Source organism: Oncorhynchus masou, unplaced genomic scaffold (genome assembly GCF_036934945.1).
Source record: "Oncorhynchus masou masou isolate Uvic2021 unplaced genomic scaffold, UVic_Omas_1.1 unplaced_scaffold_709, whole genome shotgun sequence".
NCBI lineage: Eukaryota > Metazoa > Chordata > Actinopteri > Salmoniformes > Salmonidae > Oncorhynchus > Oncorhynchus masou.
The window spans coordinates 241,835-247,500 of NW_027013555.1; positions in this window are offsets into that span (position 1 = coordinate 241,835).

The following is a 5,666-nucleotide window of genomic DNA, read 5'->3' on the forward strand; positions in this document are numbered from 1 at the left end:
CAGACTATACAGACTACACAGACTGCAGAGACTACACAGACTACACAGACCACACAGACTATACAGACTACACAGACTACACAGACTACACAGACTATACAGACTGCAGAGACTATACAGACTACACAGACTACACAGACTACACAGACTACACAGACCACACAGACTACACAGACTATACAGACTATACAGACTACACAGACTGCAGAGACTACACAGACTATACAGACTATACAGACTACACAGACTACACAAACTACACAAACTATACAGACTACACAGACTACACAGACTACACAGACTACACAGACTACAAAGACTACACAGACTATACAGACTACACAGACTATACAGACTACACAGACTATACAGACTGCAGAGACTATACAGACTACACAGACTACACAGACTATACAGACTACACAGACTATACAGACTATACAGACTACACAGACTATACAGACTGCAGAGACTACACAGACTATACAGACTACACAGACTATACAGACTACACAGACTATACAGACTATACAGACTACACAGACCACACAGACTGCAGAGACTACAGAGACTACACAAACTATACAGACTACACAGACTACACAGACTATACAGACTACACAGACTACACAGACTACAGAGACTACACAGACTATACAGACTATACAGACTATACAGACTACAGAGACTATACAGACTATACAGACTACACAGACCGCACAGACTGCACAGACTATACAGACTACAGAGACTACACAGACTACACAGACTACAGAGACTACACAAACTATACAGACTACACAAACTATACAGACTACACAGACTACACAGACTACACAGACTATACAGACTACACAGACTATACAGACTATACAGACTATACAGACTATACAGACTATACAGACCATACAGACTATACAGACTATACAGACTACACAGACTATACAGACCACATAGACTATACAGACTACACAGACTATACAGACTACACAGACTATACAGACTATACAGACTATACAGACTATACAGACTATACAGACCACACAGACTATACAGACTATACAGACTACACAGACTATACAGACCACATAGACTATACAGACTACACAGACTACACAGACTATACAGACTACACAGACCATACAGACTGCAGAGACTACACAGACTATACAGACTATACAGACCACACAGACTGCAGAGACTACACAGACTATACAGACTATACAGACCACACAGACTATACAGACTACACAGACTATACAGACTGCAGAGACTACACAGACTACACAGACTACACATACTATACAGACTACACAGACTGCAGAGACTACACAGACTACACAGACTGCAGAGACTATACAGACTACACAGACTATACAGACTACACAGACTGCAGAGACTACACAGACTACACAGACTACACAGACTATACAGACTACACAGACTATACAGACTATACAGACTACACAGACTGCAGAGACTACACAGACTATACAGACTACACAGACTACACAGACTATACAGACTACACAGACTATACAGACTACACAGACTACACAGACTATACAGACTACACAGACTGCAGAGACTACACAGACTACACAGACTATACAGACTACACAGACTACACAGACTACACAGACTACAGAGACTCCTGATGGAAATGAGATTTCTGCTAAATCTCGTGCAATGGCATGTTGTATATGGTCCCTGACAAATAAATAAATAAACAAACAAAAAATAAATAAATAAACAAATACAATGTATTTCCACAATGCATCTGTGTAATAGCGTTGGGAACGGAGAGAGCCTTCTCCAAAATTAGTTCACTTTAGTTTAGTAGCAATGGCTGCTGCTTTCACGTGAGTTTTACGACCATGAGAAACACATGGCTCTTAAATGTTACACACACGCACACACGGATTGTCTTTGACTGAGAATCTGTCTCACACGTCCCCCTCCCCGGCCCCATAACAACACACACACACACACACACACACACACACACACACACACACACACACACACACACACACACACACACACACACACACACACACACACACTATCATTTCACAGGACATGTTCTCCACCTCTGGTCTGATTGACATGGATTTCACATGAGGATCAACACTTTGAAACTGAGTCTGTGACCTGAGGGGGCCGAGTGTTCCTACACAGAGAGAAACATGAGACGGACAGAGGGGAAGGAGAGAGATGGAGAGGAGGAAGAGGAAGGGAGGGGAAGGAGAGAGATGGAGAGGAGGAAGAGGAAGGGAGGGAAAGGAGAGAGATGAAGAGGAGGAAGAGGAAGGGAGGGAAAGGAGAGAGATGAAGAGGAGGAAGAGGAAGGGAGGGGAAGGAGAGAGATGAAGAGGAGGAAGAGGAATGGAGGGAAAGGAGAAAGATGAAGAGGAATGGAGGAAGAGGAAGGGAGGAGGAGGAAGAGGAATGGGAGGGAAAGGAGAAAGATGAAGAGGAATGGAGGAAGAGGAAGGGAGGAGGAGGAAGAGGAATGGGAGGGAAAGGAGAAAGATGAAGAGGAATGGAGGAAAAGGAGAGAGATGAAGAGGAGGAAGAGGAAGGGAGGGAAAGGAGAGAGATGAAGAGGAGGAAGAGGAAGGGAGGGAAAGGAGAGAGATGAAGAGGAGGAAGAGGAAGGGAGGGAAAGGAGAGAGATGAAGAGGAGGAAGAGGAAGGGAGGGGAAGGAGAGAGATGAAGAGGAGGAAGAGGAATGGAGGGAAAGGAGAGAGATGAAGAGGAGGAAGAGGAAGGGAGGAGGAGGAAGAGGAATGGGAGGGAAAGGAGAAAGATGAAGAGGAGGAAGAGGAAGGGAGGGAAAGGAGAGAGATGGAGAGAAGGGAGGGAAAGGAGAGAGATGAAGAGAAGGGAGGGGAAGGAGAGAGATGAAGAGAAGGGAGGGAAAGGAGAGAGATGAAGAGGAGGAAGAGGAAGGGAGGGAAAGGAGAGAGATGAAGAGGAGGAAGAGGAAGGGAGGGAAAGGAGAGAGATGGAGAGGAGGAAGAGGAAGGGAGGGGAAGGAGAGAGATGAAGAGGAGGAAGAGGAATGGAGGGAAAGGAGAGAGATGAAGAGGAGGAAGAGGAATGGAGGGGAAGGAGAGCGATGAAGAGGAATGGAGGGGAAGGAGAGCGATGAAGAGGAAGAAGAGGAAGGGAGGGGAAGGAGAGAGATGGAGAGGAGGAAGAGGAAGGGAGGGAAAGGAGAGAGATGAAGAGGAGGAAGAGGAATGGAAGAGGAATGAGTGAAGGAGAGCGATGAAGAGGAGGAAGAGGAATGGAGGGAAAGGAGAGAGATGGAGAGGAGGAATAGGAAGGGAGGGAAAGGAGAGAGATGGAGAGGAGGAAGAGGAAGGGAGGGAAAGGAGAGAGATGGAGAGGAGGAAGAGGAAGGGAGGGAAAGGAGAGATGAAGAGGAGGAAGCGGAAGGGAGGGAAAGGAGAGAGATGAAGAGGAGGAAGAGGAATGGAGGGAAAGGAGAGAGATGAAGAGGAGGAAGAGGAATGGAGGGAAAGGAGAGAGATGAAGAGGAGGAAGAGGAATGGAGGGGACGGAGAGCGATGAAGAGGAATGGAGGGGACGGAGAGCGATGAAGAGGAATGGAGGGGAAGGAGAGCGATGAAGAGGAAGAAGAGGAATGGCAGGAAAGGAGAGAGATGGAGAGGAGGAAGAGGAATGGAGGGAAAGGAGAGAGATGAAGAGGAGGAAGAGGAAGGGAGGGAAAGGAGAGAGATGAGAGGAGGAAGAGGAATGGAGGGAAGGAGAGCAATGAAGAGGAATGGATGTGAAGGAGAGAGATGAAGAGGAGGAAGAGGAAGGGAGGGGAAGGAGAGAGATGAAGAGGAGGAAGAGGAAGGGAGGGGAAGGAGAGAGATGAAGAGGAGGAAGAGGAAGTGAGAAGGAAGAGAAAGGGAGGGGAAGGAGAGAGATGAAGAGGAGGAAGAGGAATGGAAGAGGAATGGAGGGAAGGAGAGAGATGGAGAGGAGGAAGAGGAATGGAGGGGAAGGAGAGAGATGAAGAGGAGGAAGAGGAATGGAAGGAGAGAAGAGAAAGTTGAACAACAAAAAGGTAGACGAGAAATAAGGTCAGTAATTAAACGTGTGATCAGAGCTCTTAGCATGTTACACGTTCAATGTTTGTGTGTGTGTGTGTGTGTGTGTGTGTCTTTCCGTTCCGTGGCCAATCTGTGACTGATTTCTCTGTCTGTGGCCTGAGGAGGCCTGGCGCTACAAGAAACCACTTCCCACAACAAGAGCACACACACAGGTGGGAAAGGGCCCGTCACTGTAGTCTAAACTGACACGCTCACCTCCAGAGAGTCACTCTTTATGAAACAAACACCCATCACGTGATGGGAACATGGAACAGACACACACACACGCGCACACACACACACACACACACACACACACACACACACACACACACACACACACACACACACACACACACACACACACAGACACACACACACACTACAAGGGTATGGAAGTGATACCTGTCTAGTAAGCGTGGTTGATGTTGACCATTGATATAGTGTCGTGTGTGTGTGTGTATGTGTGTGTGTGTATGTAGTGTTCTGCTTTAGACCAGGGCCCTGTTCACTATGTAGTGTTTTAGACCAGGGCCCTGTTCACTATGTAGTGTTCTGCTTTAGACCAGGGCCCTGTTCACTATGTAGTGTTCTCCTTTAGACCAGGGCCCTGTTCACTATGTAGTGTTCTGCTTTAGACCAGGGCCCTGTTCACTATGTAGTGTTCTGCTTTAGACCAGTGCCCTGTTCACTATGTAGTGCTTTAGACCAGGGCCCTGTTCACTATGTAGTGTTCTGCTTTAGTCCAGGGCCCTGTTCACTATGTAGTGTTCTGCTTTAGACCAGGGCCCTGTTCACTATGTAATGTTCTGCTTTAGACCAGTGCCCTGTTCACTATGTAGTGCTTTAGACCAGGGCCCTGTTCACTATGTAGTGTCCTGCTTTAGACCAGGGCCCTGTTCACTATGTAGTGTTCTGCTTTAGACCAGGGCCCTGTTCACTATGTTCTGCTTTAGACCAGGGCCCTGTTCACTATGTAGTGTTCTGCTTTAGACCAGGGCCTTGTTCACTATGTAGTGTTCTGCTTTAGACCAGGGCCCTGTTCTCTATGTAGTGTTCTGCTTTAGACCAGGGCCCTGTTCACTATGTAATGTTCTCCTTTAGACCAGGGCCCTGTTCACTATGTAGTGTTCTGCTTTAGACCAGGGCCCTGTTCACTATGTAGTGCTTTAGACCAGGGCCCTGTTCACTATGTAGTGTTCTGCTTTAGACCAGGGCCCTGTTCACTATGTAGTGTTCTGCTTTAGACCAGGGCCCTGTTCACTATGTTCTGCTTTAGACCAGGGCCCTGTTCACTATGTAGTGTTCTGCTTTAGACCAGGGCCCTGTTCACTATGTAATGTTCTGCTTTAGACCAGGGCCCTGTTCACTATGTAGTGCTTTAGACCAGGGCCCTGTTCACTATGTAGTGTTCTGCTTTAGTCCAGGGCCCTGTTCACTATGTAGTGTTCTGCTTTAGACCAGGGCCCTGTTCACTATGTAGTGCTTTAGACCAGGGCCCTGTTCACTATGTAGTGTTCTGCTTTAGACCAGGGCCCTGTTCACTATGTAGT